General features: G+C 44.6%; 1 pseudogene; it reads right to left on the bottom strand.

Moving 5' to 3' along the window:
* The window catches only part of LOC129470166 (ADP-ribosylation factor 2-like), a 96,537-nt pseudogene extending 83,993 nt beyond the window's left edge, over positions 1-12,544 (bottom strand).
* Between the last annotated feature and the right edge of the window lie 5,229 nt (positions 12,545-17,773).

Here is a 17,773-nt window from a genome sequence, read left to right as displayed (position 1 = left end):
ATGGGAGGTCCTGGAACTAATCCCCCACAGATACCAAAGGATGAGTATACACCTTTTCTTACTTTCGAATTTTGAACCAGACAGATATGCTGCAATTCAACAAATTAAAATAACTGAACCTAAAATCAAGGAGAAAAATATTTCTCCATAATAACTAATGGACCATCTTATGCCTTCTATAAAAATATCAATTAAGAAATCACGGCCAGGCACGGTGGCTCACGTCTGTAATCCCAGCACTTTGGGAGGCCGAGGCAGGTGAATCACTTGAGGTCAGGAGTTTAAGACTAGCCTGGCAAACATGGTGAAACCCCATCTCTACTAAAAATATAAAAAATTAGCCAGGCATGGTGGCGGGCACCTGTAATCCCAGCTACTTGGGAGGCTGAGGCAGGAGAATTGCTTGACCCAGGAGGTAGAGGTTGCAGTGAGCCGAGACCACACCATTGCACTCCGCCTGGGTGACAGAGCAAGACTCTGTCTCAAAAACAACAACAACAACAAAAAACACGGTGATGCACGCCTATAATCCCAGCACTTTGGGAGGCCAAGGCGGGCGGATCACAAGGTCAAGAGATCCAAGACCATCCTGGCCAACATGGTAAAATCCCGTCTCTACTAAAAATACAAAAATTAGCTGGGCATGGCGCACACCTGTAGTCCGAACTACTTGGGCGGCTGAAGCAGAAGAATTGCTTGAACCTGGGAGGTGGAGGTTGCAGCGAGCCGAGATCGCGCCACTGCACTCCAGCCTGGCGACAGAGGGAGACTCTATCTCAAAAACATAAAAATAAAATAAAAAGGAAATCAGAAACTGTTCAAATTCCAATCTATACAAGTGAAATCTACACAGTTAAATGTCTTAATAGAGACCTAAAAGCATTAAGTTTTGTCATACTCAACATACTGATGAAAAACATTTAAACTAAAAGACAGCCTGATCTTTAGAAACTGGCAGAAAAAATACGGGCTGCATCCAAGACCACTCACAGCAAGTCCATTCTTTCAGCAGCTCCCAATTGCTATTTTATGAAAAGTCCAAATTTCCCACCCCAAGGTCCTAGAGTACAGCCAGCTCCCTACCATCAAAAACAATAGCTACCGAAACTCAGTAAAATTAGGCTTGTTGTGAAGAGAAGATTGAAGAAATAAAGGTATTTATTTAATCTTGTTATTTGAATGTGAAAACTCCCAGTAGGGTAAGAAAAAAGAATTCTGCCAGAGAAATGATGAAGTGAAACCTCAAACAATTTGGGCTTTTGAGTGCCTACTGTCATCCAGCCACTAAATGAAGCATTTTACATAAGTAATTTAAGCCCAATGATGCAGGCAGTAGGTATTATCTCCATTTTAAGATGAGGAAATTGAGACAGACGAGATTACCTAACTCTCTCAAGGTTTCACCACAGAGCTATGGTTCAAATCCATGTGTTCTAGTTTTATTACAGTTAAGAAACTGCAAGGTTTGCCAAGTTGTCAAGTGCCAGTCCAAGATAAATGGATGCTCTGAGTATCAAAAAAATATATAATCTGCAGATCGAAACATGAAGATGCAAACATCTAAGAGTCACCATGGAAGTTGTGGGGCATCCAGTGGTTTCTCTGAAAATCCATGAAGGAAAAGAATAAAGCATTTTTCCGGCCTTTCTTGTACAAAGTATATTTCACGGAAACCAAATATTTGATGAGGGAATTCTTTGTTTAGAAGGATTTTAGCTAATAAATGCAGAAGAATAGCAAGATTTAGGAGGGGGGAAAAATCACCATTTTGTAACTTCTAATAAAATAACGTGTCTAGGCAACAGTTTTCAATGGATGCTAAAACGATTAGGTGAAAAGTTGATGGAGAATTTTAATTCAGGGGAATTAGGCTGATACCATCTGAAACCATTTGGCATCACTAAAAATGTGACAACCTGGTGACTGGTGATGGGTACATGGGGGTTCGTTATGTTATCCTCTCTGTCTTTGTATTTGTTTTAGATTATCCACTAAAAAGTTAAAAAAATAAATGCACTACTTTGAGAAAAAACATTCTAAAATCTATAGCCTGGAAAAGATAACTGCAAATAGAGTTAATTGCCAAAGGTAACAGCTAAAACAATGATATAAAATATAAAGGGACAGTCGACTTGGGTATTTGGTCTGGAAAGACTGACGAATATGTAAGTCTTTACTATGAAGTACATGCAGGAGAATCTTCAAAACAAACAGACTCCAAATAAATTCTAAAATGAGTAATTTGTAGATTCCATGTGCTTAATATTTTACATGAAAATCAGGGTGTGAAAACTATAGTCAGCCCTCTGTATCCACGGATTCAACCCACCTTGAACCAAAAATATTAAAAAGTCATAATGCAGGCCAGGCGCAGTGGCTCATGCCTGTAATCCCAGAACTTTGGGAGGCCAAGGCAGGCGGATCACCTAAGGTCAGGAGTTCGAGACCAAGGCCGGGAGCGGTGGCTCACGCTTGTAATCCCAGCACTTTGGGAGGCCGAGGCGGGCGGATCACGAGGTCAGGAGATCAAGACCACGGTGAAACCCCGTCTCTACTAAAAATACAAAAAATTAGCCGGGTGTGGTGGCAGGCACCTGTAGTCCCAGCTACTCGGAGAGGCTGAGGCAGGAGAATGGCGTGAACCCGGGAGGCGGAGCTTGCAGTGAGCCGAGATTGCGCCACTGCACTCCAGCCTGGGCGACAGAGTGAGACTCCGTCTCAAAAAAAAAAAAAAAAAAAAAAAGGAGTTCGAGACCAGCCTGACCAACATGGAGAAACCCCATCTCTACTAAAAATACAAAATTAGCCAGGCGTGGTGGTGCATGCCTGTAATCCCAGCTACTCGGGAGGCTGAGGCAGGAGAACCACTTGAACTTGGGAGGCCGACGTTGTGGTAAGCCAAGATCACGCCATTGCACTCCAGCCTGGGTAACAAGAGTGAAACTCCATCTCAAAAAATAAATAAATAAGTAAATAAATAAATAAATAAAAATAATAACGCAACAGTAAAAAAAATATACAAATAAAAAACAACACAGTCTAACTATATAGCATTTACATGCTAGTAGACAATAGAAGTAATCTAGTAGTAATTTAAAGTAGACAGCAGGGTTGGGCACGGTGGCTCACGCCTATAATCCCAGCACTTTGGGAGGCCAAGGTAAGCGGATCACCTGAGATCAGAAGTTCGAGACCAGCCTGACCAACGTGGCAAAACCCCGTCTCTACTAAAAATACAAAAATTGGCCAGGCGTGGTGGCACATGCCTGTAACCCCAGCTATTCCGGAGGCTGAGGCAGAAGAATCACTTGAACCTGGGAGGTGGAGGTTGCAGGGATCCAAGATCACACCACTGCACTCCAGCCTAGGCAACAGGGCAAGACTCTGTCTCACAAAAGAAACCTCCCCAGTAAGTGTAAGGAGACCCTAAGAGAGGAAATGGCTGACAGTGTAAATAGAGCAGAGCACCACAAGGTATCACTTCAAGCATCCGTCTTTAGAGACATTTCACAGAAACAATATCGAGGCTACAGACTGAATAATCTTTACCTTTTGTGTTCTGGAAAAAATGCCGCCACAGGGGTCTGATTTTGAAGTGACTGCCAACATCCCAGACAGTGAAGGTGATATTTTTATATTCTACTGTCTCCGTACAGAAACCTAAATGAAATATGGGGAAAACATTTAATTATGATTTGTGCTGGTTCAACAATTCAAAACAATTTCAACATGCGGATAGTACTTTTAATTTACAAAGCAGCCTGCTAGTCAAAGATCTATAGCCTTCAAAGAGAATGTGCTGGTCCCCTTGCCCATTCATCAGGACAGGTGTCTCAAACCTTCTCTACTCTCCAATCTCTAGCCACGCACCTGCCCTTTCTCTCAGCAGGAGACCATCACAGTGTACTTCAGAGCAGAGAAGCCACCAGTGGGACTGACTTCCACTTCCACCATACAGTGTAAAAGCCAGTCTACATCTGTACCCATGCTTTTCTTCCTCCCTCTTGGAACAACAGAAGAAGGTAACTCTCTTCCACCAACTCCCTCCCACTATGAGCCAGATCCACTCCACCCAGACTGTCTGGAACTTTTTACTATTCCTATTCTCCCCCATATCTGAATATCTCCAATCTGTTCACCTTGGCATGCTTAAGCCTTTTACATCTTTAAAAACAACAAAACAAACCTTTCCTTGATCCCCACATCTTCATCTGCACCCTCTTCCTTCACATCTTCAGCCTCTATTTGCTTTTTTTTTTTTTTTTTAAAGAGACAGGGCCTTGCTGTGTTGGCCAGGCTGGAGCACAGAGGTACAATCATAGCTCACTGCAGCCTCAAATTCCTGTGCTCAAGGGATCCTCCTGCCTCAGCCTCCCAAGTAGCTAGAACTATAAGCATGAGCCACCATACCTAGCTAAATTTTAAAAATTTTTTGTAGAGACAGGGTCTCACTATGTTGCTCAGATTGGTTTCAAACTCCTGAGGTCAAGCAACCTGTCCACCTCAGCCTCCCAAAGTGCTGGGATTACGGGTGTGAGCCACCACGCCTGGCCTATTTGCTTTTTTAAAGTCAAATGTCTCAAAGGAGTGTGGCTACATTCACTGAGCTTTCTTTGGTCCTCTCACGCAACAGCACCTTAGCTCTGCTCTACCATGTTGGGTGGCTGGTTTTCACTAAGGTCAGCAGTGATCACCAGGTCAATAAATCTAACACAGGCCTTTTCAGTTCTTCCATAATTTGATCTTCTATCTGACACTACTGCTCACTCCCTCCTTGACACCCTTCCCCAGCTTCCCTTTTCCTTCTATCTCTATGGCTGTACTGTCTCAGTCTCCTTAGTGAACTCAGCCACGTTTAACTGATCCTGCAATGATGGAGTCCCCCTGGCTCACTGGCCCCATACTTTCTCCTCTTTCTGCACCCTTCCCTAGGCAATCTCACTCACTCCCACGACTTCATTCCTATCTCTGTATTAACTCTGAGGTTTATATCCCCCAACCTAGCCCTCTGTCCTGAGCTTCAGGCTCATAATCTAACAGCTTTGGCAAATGTCTTCAAGGCCCCAAAACAAGGTGATCAGTCAAAAACGGAATTTAAGGTCCCTACCCCCAACCTCCTCCTCTGCTAGTTATCCCCTCATTGACTTCGTTCCACAAGCTGATAGCCTGAGAGGTGCCCTGGAAACATCCGATGCTCGCACCCCTAGAACCCTACTACCACATTGTATCAATTCAACCCCTTAAACAACTAATAGTCACCCTAACCCAACAGACCATCATTTCTAGCCTCAATTCCTGAAACCATATAACTAATTTCACCTCAGCCACTCTCCCTCTCTCCATCCGGTCACCATCTTCTAATCAAAGCAATTGCTTAAAAACACGTAGTGTGGTCACGTCATTTCTCTACACATTTATGTTTGATTGGAATATTTTCAAACTTAAAAAAGAAAGAATAATCTCCCCAATAAATAAAATTAAAAATTAAAAAAGAGAATAGGCCGAGCACAGTAGCTCACACCTGTAACCCCAGCACTTTGGGAGGCTGAGGTGGGCAGATTGCTTTGAGCTCAGGAGTTTGAGACCAGCCTGGGCAACATGGCGAAACCCTGTCTCTACAAAAAAACACAAAGATTAGACAGGCGTTGGTGCCGTGTGCCATAGTCCCAGCTACTTGGGAGGCTGAGACAAGAGAACTGCTTGAACTCGGGAAGCAGACATTGCAGTGAGCTGAGATCATGCCACCGCACTCCAGCCTGGATGACAGAATAAGATCCAAGAAAGAAAAGAGGAAGACAGAGATAGAGAGAGAGAGACAGAGATGGGAGGGGAGGGGAGGGGAGGGGAGGAAGGGAAGGACAGAAAAGGGAGGAAGGGAGGGAGGGAGGAAGGAAAGGGAAGGAGAAGGGGAAGGGAAAGGGGAAGGGGAAGGGGAAGGGAAGGGAGGAAAGATGTCCCCTTGGCGGCTTCCCACACCCAAATCCCAAACATGACTGTCAAGACCCAAGCAAGCTGGGCCTGCTCACCTTCCAAACCTCAATTCTAGTCATGCCTTATTTTAGTGAGAGACACTCATTACATTGCAACAATCTAAATTCTTCCTAAACAAATAAATACAATGCCATTCCAATCCTATAATGATGGTAGGGGCAGGGGCAGGAAACTTAGCAAAATTATCTAAAATTTAACCTGGAGAAATAAACAAGTAAGCATAACCAGGAAATCTCTGAAAATGAATAATGAATTATCTTTAAGGATATGCCAAGCCCTAGTAACACTTGAATAGAGTTCAAATATAAATGCAACAGGTGGTTGTCCAGAAAAAGACACACATACCAGCGAGAATGCAGTATGTGACAAAGAAGGCATTTCAAATCAGCATGGAAAAATTATTCAATAAATGACATTGAACAACTGTCTACCCCAGCACTGTCCGATACATAGTCACTAGCCATTTGTGACTATTTATTTATGTTTTTGTTTTGTTTTGTTTTGTTTTTGAGACAGTCTTGCTCTTGTCACCCAGGCTGGAGTGTGTGGTGTGATCTCGGGCCACCACACCCATTTTGCAATTTTAGTAGAGACGGCGTTTCACCATGTTGGCCAGGCTGGTCTCGAACTCCTGACCTTATGATCCACCTGCCTCGGTCTCCCAAAGTGCTGAGATTACAGGCATAAGCCACCACACCCGGCCTATTTATTTATTTTTTGAGACACAGTCTTGCTCTGTAACCTAGGTTGAAGTGCAATGGTGCAATATCAGCTCACTGCAACCTCTGCCTCCTGGGCTCAAGTGATTCTCCTGCCTTAACCTCCCGGGTAGCTGGGATTACAGGTGCATGCCACTACTAATTTTTGTATTTTTAGTAGATATGGGGTTTCACCATGTTGGCCAGGCTGGTCTCGAACTCCTGGTCTCAAGTGATCTTCCCACCTCAACCTCCCAAAGTGCTGGGATTGTAGGCATGAGCCACTGCGCCTGGCAATGTGGCTAAAGTTAAAATCAAAAATCAATCAATAAATAAAAAATAAACTTAAAGTTAAATACAATTAAAAGTTCAGTTCCCGGCTACGCACAGTGGCTCATGCCTGTAATCCCAACACTCTGGGGGGCCAAGGTGAACGGATCACCTGAGGTCAGGAATTCGAGACCAGCCTGGCCAACAGGGTAAAACCCCGTCTCCACTAATAATACAAAAATTAGCTGGATGTGGTGGCATGCACCTGTAATCCCAGCTTCTCAGGATGCTGAGGCAGAAGAATGACTTGAACCCAGGAGGCGGATGTTGTAGTGATCTGAGATCGCACCACTGCACTCCAGCCTGGGTGACAGAGCAAGATTCCATCTCAAAAAAAAAAAAAAAAAAAAAAAAAAAAAGTTCAGTTCCTCAGTTGCATTAGCCACATTTCAAGCACATGAACAGTCACATGGCTATTGGCTACAACACTAAACAGCACAGACACAGAACATTTCAAGCACTGCAGAAAGTGCCTCCTGGACAGCAGCACTGGCTTATCCATTTGAAAAATTTAACCAAATTACTACCTTACGCACAACCATCTCATAACTCGAACATCCTCCTCGGTTTCCCACTCCTCAATCGATGGAATCTTTGCAGCTACTGCCCAGGTTGAAAGTTGATCATTTGGAGACTGGGTGCAGTGGCTCACGCCTATAATCCCAGCACTTAGCCGGGCAGATCATTTGAGGTCAGGAGTTCCAGACCAGCCTGGCCAACATGGTGAAATCCTGTCTCTACTACAAATACAAAAATTAGCCTTGCATGGTAGTGAACGTCTGTAATTCCAGCTACTCAGGAGGCTGAGGCATGAGAATTGCTTGAACCCAGGAGGCGGAGGTTGTAGTGAGCTGAGATCACGCCACTGTACTTCAGCCTGGGGTGACAGAGTGAGACTCCATCTCAAAAAAAAAAAAAAAAAAAAAAACAAAAGAAAGTTGATCATTTGAGTCCTGTGCCTAATTCAATATTCAGAACAGTAGTAATGTTCACATGCCATCCTGTGGGGTGTATCCTCAGTCAGAAGTTTGGATCTAGAGGCAGTTAACAAGGCAAAGATTCAGTTCTATCAAAACTCGCTTTGTAAATCTCTTCATAAGCCCATAAAACACAGCGCTGGTTCACAGTAAGAGCAATGCAGCCAGCTTGTCTATTTCTCTAGTTGGACATCATCTCAAGCAGTTGGTTTGAGCCAGAGTGAAGAAAAGAAATCACACTCCATCTCTAAGCACTGGGAGTGTACTTGGTGTAGAGAGATGAGATGCTGCCACTAAGGAAGGCCAGCTGGAACAGAGGCTGACTGAGGAGGCACCAGCAGATTCCCAGCTCCCACCTCAGCCTTCTGCTGGGACACTAGCTGCGAGGAGTGGGGGACAGAACTACCCTCCCTGTTTTGCCCATTATCTTTTTCTTTTTTTGCCAAGCAGATGGGGTTAAATTTGCTTAGCCTCCGTGTGTTCACATGTCGCCCTTGTGAACCTAAGAATGTTCAAGCCACTAGAAAAGGATACATAACCTGGCCAGGCGCTGAGGCTCACGCCTGTAATCCCAGCACATTGGGAGACCATGGCGGGAGGATTGCTTGAGCCCAGGAGTTCGAGACCAGCCTAGGCAACGTGACAAAACCCCATCTCTACCAAAAATACAAAAATTAGCTGGGCATGCTGGTGCATGCCTGTAGTTCCAGCTACTCAGGAGGGAGGTGGAAGGATCACTTGAGCCCAGTAAGTTGAGACTGCGGTGAGCAGAGATGCGCCACTGCACTCCAGCCTGGGTGACAGAGTCAAAAAAAGAAAAGGATATATAATATAACCTGGTTTTTGGCCTCTAAAAATGTATGCTCTTGGAGTAGACAAGATTTTTAAAAAGAATTATTCAATAACATAAGAAGCATGTAAAAATAAAACATATTTCTCTGGTGAAACAGAACCTAAAAAATATATATAACATACTAAATCGTAAACTGGAATTGCCACAGGTCTTTCATTAACGTACCTACTGTAGGGACGGTAGGCACAGTCTCCCCAGCTTCAATTTATACAAGATGTTTGTTGGTTTTTCCAGCTGTATCCAAACCCAATATAAGAATCCTCATCTCTTTTTTCCCAAGTAGACTTTTAAAGAGCTTTTCAAAAATGTTTCCCATTGTAATTTAATGGAATTCTGTAACATGACAAGAAAAGCAAGCCAAATAATTGTTCTTTCCAAAGATATAGAAGCAACATGCAGAAAATCCTCCTCAATTAGAAATGGCTCCCAGGAAAAATTCAACAATTTTAGGTACACTGTGGCCAATGAGTAGTGAGTCTTGTCTTCAAAGGGAAACTCAATTAAACCTTTCGATGCCTTACCAGAAAATTCTATTTTCCACTGCAGCATCCAAGTGGGATATGCAACATAGCCTCAGCACTGCTACGACAGTGGCAGCCTTTAGTCATTTAGTACAGAAGTATAAGGCCAGGTGCGGTAGCTCAGGCCTGTAATCCCAGCACTTTGGGAGGCCAAGGCGGGTAGATCACCTGAGGTCATGGGTTCAAGACCAGCCTGGCCAACATGGTGAAACCCCGTCTCTACTGAAAACACAAAAATTAGCCGGGCACGGTGGCGCACACCTGTAATACCAGCTACTCAGGATGCTAAGGCATGAGAATCGCTTGAACCTGGGGAGGCAGAGGTTGCAGTGAGCCAGGACCATGCCACTGCACTCCAGTCTGGGCAACAGAGCAAGACTGTTTCAAAAAATAAATTAATTAATTAATTAAATTTTTTTAAAAAACAGAAGTACAGAAGCAATGATACAACAAATGCAACTATGCCTCATTCTAAACTCTACTGAAATGAGAATTTATGAAGCAGAGAAGCTGTTTATTTTATGCAATATAAAACAAAGTCTTTAAGGCAGGTTAAACAACAATATCCCTTGGAAATGTAGTAGTTCCCTATGGCTAGCAGACATCTTGGAAATAACCTAAGAAATTTCAGAGGCAAAGAAATTCAGCGTTGGGAAGCTTCACTGCCAAAAGAGATAACTTGGCAGAGTTGAGGAGGCACCACAGCATCCAGTTTTCATTTGAGTTTTTTGTTTTGAGACAGGGTCTCACTCTGTCACCCAGGCTGGATGGAGTGCAGTGGCGCAATCACGGCTCACTGCAACCTCAACCTCCCCATCTCGAGCAATCCTCCCACCTCAGCCTCCAGAGCAGCTGCGACCACAGGCATATGCCACCTCGCCCAGCTAATTTTTGTATTTTTTGTGGAAATGAGGTCTCACTATATTTCGAGGGCTAATCTCGAACCCCTGGGCTCAAGTGATCCTCCCACCTCAGCCTCCCAAAGTGCTGGGATTACAGGTGTGAGCTACCAGGCCCAGCCAGTATCCAGTGTTCTATTGCTGTAACTATCACCTTACTCTCAACCAGTTCTTAGAACTTTTTATTTAAGTATAATTTACATACAGATATAAACATACATGATAACTGTAAAGTTCAATAAATTTTCATGAACCAAACACACCTATGTAACCAAATCAAGAAAAGATGATTTATCACGCTGGGCACAGTGGCTCACACCTGTAATCCCAGCACTTTGGGAGACCAGGGTGGGCGGATCACCTGAGGTCAAGAGTTCGAGACCAGCCTGGCCAACATGGCGAAACCCCGTCTCTACTAAAAATACAAAAATTAGCTAGGCGTGGTGGCACACACCTGCAGTCCCAGCTACTCAGAAGGCGAACACACAAGAATCACTTGAACCTGAGAGATGGAGGTTGAAGTGAGCCAAGATTGGGCCACTGCACTCCAGCCTGGGGCAACAAAGTGAGACTCTGTCTCAAAAAAAAAAAAAAAAAAAATGATTATCAGACCAATTCTCCTTGTGCCTCCTCCCAGTCATTACTCCATAAAAGGTAATCACTATATTGACTTCTAACACCATAAATGTTCAATATTTTATTTTTCAGTAGAAATCATGGTAGGTTATATAAAGTAAGTCAATAGTAAAGTCAGACTAACTTACAGAAATTTACAGTCTCTTTGAGATCAACCTACTTGAAACGTGAGCTTGACATTCTAAGTAAAGACTTAAAAGCAGTGCTGGGTCTACACCTCTAACCAAGCTCTTGGAAGTCTATAAAGATCTTCAGACCAGGCAGGGTGGCTTACCCCTGTAATTCCAGCACTTTGGGAGGCTGAGGCAAGAGGATCACTTTATTTTTTGCTTACTGAGATAACAGAAGACAAGGGAGGATTGCTTTAGGCCAGGAGTACAAGACCAGCCTGGGCAACATAGCGAGACCCTGCCTCTATTTTTAAAAATAATAATACAAAAAAAATTCAAAAAGAAAAAGACATACATCCTTGTTCCAGAGACTGTGATTTATTTTCTTTTTAAATTGCTAACCAAAGAAAGCTTTACTCCTGGGCAGGGGAGGGGGAAGATGCAAGGAGGATAGCCCATCTCCCATTCATTCGGCCTCTGGTAACCACAGAGGGGAGGTAACCAAATTCCATAGGCCTCACCGCTGAAATTAAGCCAGCAGTAGCTTAATATCATGGATTACGCCCAAGTACATAACATTCCTTTCTAGGATGAAAGAAAGCGAGCACAGAATTTACCCTGTTCACAAACGTGGCGTAAGTGACCAAAGAATGATAAATGTTTTAACCATTCAAAGAAAGTCCATTATAGGTCTATAAAAGTCCAGTGCATGGCAGCACTCAAAATCTTGCTGGGCGACAAAACTAGAGATTCCTTTTCTTTGTTTCGAAAAAAAGCACATCTCACAGATGAGGAGACTTTTCAGGAACATGCTGGGGGAGGGAAGGTACTTCCCGCTCAGATGCCCCTTGAGGCAGTTACTCCCAATTCCCCCGGCCAACCGCACAGACACACCCCCTTGACTTCCCTCGCCTTTCTCTTTCCTCTTATTGCTACTCATGTGCCCCAGGCGCCCGTGGTCCTGACACCCCTGCGCCGCTGGAGACCCCTCTGGGGTAAGATGGCTCCGACTACAGGGCCTTTTTGGCACGCTCACTCTCCCAGCCCCAAGCGCCAAAAGTGCATTAGGGAGAAACGTCGGCACGACGTCAAGGGCGCGAACGAGCGTGGTGGCCCAGGTGAGCGTGCGCGGCAGCCAGGCACGCCCGGCTCCCAGGGAAGGACGCCGAGTGCCTCTTTTGCCCGGGCCGCCAGGCCGCTCCTTCTCAACCTGTGCGCCCCTGGAAGAGCAGAGAGAGGGCCCTGCGTGGAACCTATGAAGCCTCCTTCGGTTCCTCGCTGCCCCGGCCCTAGAGAGGGCGAAGAAGGAACAGCGGAGCCCAATCCCTTTCCGAAAGCCACCGCCGCCCTCCAGTTTCTGGCCCGCAGACGAAGTGGAGATCCAGCCAGGTCTTGAGTGCTGCCGTCCCGTCCCTGCAGCCGGAGACTCACCTGTTGCCACTCAAGGCACCGCTACCTACATCACCGCCGACTCCGCGGCCTTTAGGATTTCGGCTCAGTTCAGCTAAACCACGACTGGCGTGGGGACAGGAACAGCAACCAACCAATCACCCACCGCCTCCGGGAGCTTTTGCGCCAATGAGCTCGAAGTTTTGTGAGTGACGACATATCTGGCCAATGCAAAGAACAGTAAGGGCCTGGGAGGGAGGGAGCGCCGTAGGCGCCGCCACGAAGCTCTGACAATACCACGTTCATCTTCAAATGACAGTTCAGCGAATTCCGGCGAGACACGCCTACGTCCCCCACCCCCAGTGCCACGTGCGACCAGTTAGAAAAGCAAAAGGATGTCTGTTTGCACGGCCAATCAGCTGGGAAAATCGCCGAGGTTTGAGCTAACCCCGGAGCGTTCACACCAACCGGGAGCGGACATGTGGGCCGGGCCAAGTTAATAGTGCCATGGAAGGAAATTTACCCCGGTTGAGTTAAACGTAGACATTAGTTTGGGGCGGTGTTCCGCGTAGGAAATACCAGACGCTGACACTGAAATTAGGCATAAGGAAGGTTTCCTATTCCGCCTGAGGCTAGACTGCCCTCCCACCTCTAAACAGATTTTCAACAGTTGGGGAAAAAACTGGCCACCCGCACCTCGTTAAGACGTCGCAGAACCAGTCCTCGTTTCTGAGAAATACTTTCTATAATCAGTTCCCTAAATGCCCACCTTGTTAGCTAAAAAGATTACAAACGCCTGTAAATGGTACATAACTGAAATCATTAGAATAACAAACATCTATTAAACATATACTATGTGCCAGAAACTATATCAAGAACTTTAGCAGGCCCGGCGCGGTAGCTCACGCCTGGAAGGCCAAGGCTTTGAACTAGCAGTTCGAGACCAGCCTGAGCAACACGGCAAAACCCTATCCCTGCAAAAAATTTTTTTAAAATTAGCCGGGCGTGGTAGCAGCTGTAGCCCCAGCTATTCGGGAGGCTGAGGCAGGAGGATCACTTGAGCCCGGGAGGTCGAGGCTGCAGAGAGCCGTGATCATGCCACTGCACTCCAGCCTGGGCGACAAAGTGAGACCCTGTCTCAAAACAAACAAACAAACAAAGTTAGAAGATACTGCTAGAATTGACTAAATAAGAAAAAGAATGTTACCTGCAGGACCGTAACGCCCAGTGAATTACAAACTATTATCCCTGGCCAGTCTTGGTGGCTCACACCTGTAATCCCAGCACATTGGGAGGCCGAGGCGGGCGGATCACCTGAGGTTGGAAGTTCGAGACCAGCCGGACCAACATGGAGAAACCCCATCTCTACTAAAAATATAAAATTAGCCAGGCGTGGTGGCACACGCCTGTAATCCCAGCTACTTAGGAGGCTGAGACAGGAGAATTGCCTGAACCTGAGAGGCAGAGGTTGCAGTGAGCCAACATCGTGCTACTGCACTCCAGCCTAGGCAATAAAGCAAGACTCTGTCTCAAAAAAAAAAAAAAAAAGAAAAGAAAAGAAAAGAAACTATTATCCCTGCTGTTTTACAGAAAAATATTAAGTAGCCTGGGTCTGTCCCACTCCTACACCTTAATCTTTTTCTTTCTTTTCTTTTCTTTTTCTTTTTCCTTTTTTTTTTTTTTTTCTTTTTTTTGAGACAGGGTCTCACTCTGTCACCCAGGCTGGAGTGCAGTGGTGCGATCTCAGCTCGCTGCAACCTCTGCTTCCTGGATTCAAGTGATCCTCCTGCCTCAGCCTCACGAGTAGCTGGCATTACAGGCATGTGCCACTGCGCCTGGCTAATTTTTGTATTTTTAGTAGAGACGGGGTTTCACCATGTTGGCCAGGCTGGTCTTGAACTCCTGGCTTCAAGTGATCCACCCACCTCGGCCTCCCAAAGTACTGGGATTACAGGCATGAGCCACCTCGCCTGGCCACCTTAATCTTTTTAAGCAAATACAGAACTGAAACTCCCTCACAGGATTAAGGAGAGTTACAAGCCAGGCTTTAGGCAGTATTATATATAGTTAGCTGTTATCCAGGGTGCACAAGTGTACTTTGACCCACTTCCCTGCAGCTGCTAACTCACTGAACATCACTCCGCGTGCTAGACCACCTGCTACCTGTTTCTCCATGGTTCTTACCATGAGTAAGAATTTCTGACGCTAGACTCATAAGATCTTTTTGCTCAAGAACTGGTTGTTTTTCAGATCCTGAATTCTGACATCCCCCACCAAAGAACCCACTCAGCACAAGAATGAGGTTTCTTGGTCTCCCTGTCTCATGACTTCGCCCTTCACTTCTTGACCAATCATCGATCCCTACACTGCAGCCCCTGTCCAGAGGACTTAAAAACCCTGCCCCCCAAACCTCTCAGGGAGGTGGATTTGAGGCTTCTTCCCATCTCCTCATTCAGATGCCCTATGATTATTAAACTCTTTGCTGCAGCTGGGTGTCTCTGTATGCTGACTCACTGTGCATTGAGCAAACAAAACTATTACAATTACAGTACTGTACTTACTTTTCTAATTACATTGCTTATATGTATGAGGGTTAATATAAATACATATGACTCCTTAAAAATTAAAGTATGTTTTTTCTGACTATAAAAATTGTACATAACTGGGTGTGGTGGCTCACACCTGTAATCCCAGCACTTTGGGAGGCCGAGATGGGCGGATCACGAGGTTAGATCAAGACGATCATGGCCAACATGGTGAAACCCCATCTCTACTAAAAATACAAAAATTAGCTGGGCGTGGTGGCACATTCCTGTAATCCCAGCTACTTGGGAGGCTGAGGCAGAAGAATCGCTTGAACCCGGGAGGTGGAGGTTGCAGTGAGCCGAGATCGAGCCACTGCACTCCAGCCTGGGTGACAGAGTGAGACTCTGTCTCAAAAAACAACAACAACAACAACAAAAAAAAAAACTCATGCTAGTTTAATTTTCATTTCTTCGATGACTTGCTATTTTTCCAAATGTTTACTAGTATTTTTATTTCATCTATTAGAAATGATATATTCATGTCCTACTGACTTCCAAGGCAAAGATAGAAAGTTATTTTGCCAGCAACTATGAAGGTTGTTTGTTTGAATGGAGTCATCATAACCTAAAAAAAAGGTGAAATAATAAAGGTGAGATTTTTACTTACCATTGTTTGTTCCTACAGAAGGAATGCTGGAGCTGATAATTATGAGAATTTATCCTTCCATCCCTCATAGCCTAAGAATATTCATTATTTTCCCAAGATCTGCACTGAGCCTGTAAACCAAAATGTATCTGAGACATGTCTCAATCAATTTACAAGTTTATTTTACCAAAATTAAGGATGCTCACCTGGGAGACAGGTCTGTGCCTTTTTCCAAAGGTGATTTTGAGGGATTTAGTTTTGTTTGTTTGTTTGTTTTTGAGACAGAGTCTCACTCTGTTGCCCAGGGTGGAGTGCTGTGGTAAAATCTTGGCTCGCTGCAACCTCCCCCTCCCGGGTTCAAGCGATTCTCATGCCTCAGCCTCCCAAGTAGCTGGGATTAACAGGTGCGTGCTACCACTCCTGGCTAATTTTCGTGCTTTTAGTAGAGACGGGGTTTCACCATGTTAGCTAGGTTGGTCTCCAACTCCTGACTTCAGGTGATCCGCCCACCTCAGCCTCCCAAACTGCTGGGATTACAGGTGTGAGTCACCATGCCCGGCCAGAAGGATTTAATATTTTATTTATTTATTTATATTTATTTTTTATTTTTGAGACAGAGTCTTGCTCTGTCACCCAGGCCGGAGTGCAGTGGCACAATCTCGGCTCAGTGCAACCTCCGCCTCCAGGGTTCAAGCCATTCTCCTGGCTCAGCCGCCCCAGTAGCTGGGATTACAGGCGCACACCACCATGCCCAGCTAATTTTTGTTGTTTTTAGTAGAGACGGGGTTTCACCATGTTGGCCAGGCTAGTCTCGAACTCCTGACCTTATGATCCACCTGCCTCGGCCTCCCAAAGTGCTGGGATTACAGGCGTGAGCCATGGTGCCCGGCCAGGATTTAATATTTAAAACGGAAAAGCAGGCTGGAGGGGAAAGAAGGAGAGTATGGTCACATTACTAAATTCACATGTTGCAAGAGACAACGAGCAAGTAGGGGAATAGTCAATTATGTATTACTCTAGTGCTTACCATAAGATAAGGTGGACATAGAGTAGTTAGCTGCAGCCAGTCCTGCTTAGGAATGAAAGGAAAGGGAACTTCTTGCATGACTCAGCTTTCAGCTTAATTTTTTTTTCTTTTGGCAGAATGAATTGGGGTCCCAAGTTTTTATTTTCCTTTCACAAGTCTCTGAATAAACAAAGTTCCTGCCCACATGGCATTCAATTGCTAAACAATTATAATCACATGAATACATACACATATACATATATGTTTTATATATATTATATATATATTTAATACATATGGCCGGGTGCAGTGGCTCACACCTGTAATCCTAGCACTTTGGGAGGCTGAGTTGGGTAGATTGCTTGAGCCAAGGAGTTCAAGACCAGCCTGGTCAACATGGTGAGACCCCATCTCTACAAAAAATACAAAATACAAAAATTAGCTGGTCATGGTGATGTGCACCTGTAGCCCTAGCTACTCGGAAGACCGAGATGAGAGGACTGCTTGAGCCTGGAAGGCAGAGGTTGCAGTGAGCCAAGATAGTGCCACTGAACTCCAGCCTAGGAGACAAAGCGAGACTCTGTCTCAAAAAACAAACAAAAGACATACATATAGAGAGAGAAAAAGAGGGAGAGTTTTATAATGATATGCATGAGGAATGTATAGGGGAGAGGCTAAAAATAGGCCGAACCTACTAGTGAATATATTCAGGAGGTAGGACTGTGATTGTTTTTAAGTGATCGAGGGAAAATGGTGTACTGATTTTAAAATGGAAAACTCAACTTATTTTTTAAAAATTAAAACTCTGACAATTAAGAGGGAGGTTTAATTGATATCACAGTGGCTGCTCAGGGAAGTTTATAAATCTCGAACTGCAATGACTCAATAAGCATGAATTGCTTATGATGATATTGATTTAATAGAGTTATTTTTTCCTTAATAGAAAACACATCTTATCAATATAATGTTATTTGTAAAGCATGGAAAGGACAAAGTGCTCTTGGGAGAAGTAGAAAGAGAATTTCACTCTGAGAAACCTATTTGGAGAAAGCTCCTCATTTCTGGCTTAGACTTTAAAATTAGTTAATAGCGTAATTAGGGATAGTTGTAGTAATAGTGGTATTGGTGTGGTAGTTAGAGTTTAAATGTCACACAGAATACCCACACCAACTTCCCCCAAGTGCCACTAAAC

This window comes from Symphalangus syndactylus, chromosome 20 (assembly GCF_028878055.3).
Source record: "Symphalangus syndactylus isolate Jambi chromosome 20, NHGRI_mSymSyn1-v2.1_pri, whole genome shotgun sequence".
In the NCBI taxonomy this organism is placed as follows: domain Eukaryota; kingdom Metazoa; phylum Chordata; class Mammalia; order Primates; family Hylobatidae; genus Symphalangus; species Symphalangus syndactylus.
Note: the sequence above shows the minus strand (reverse complement) of the source record. Positions and strands in the feature narration are given on the sequence as shown.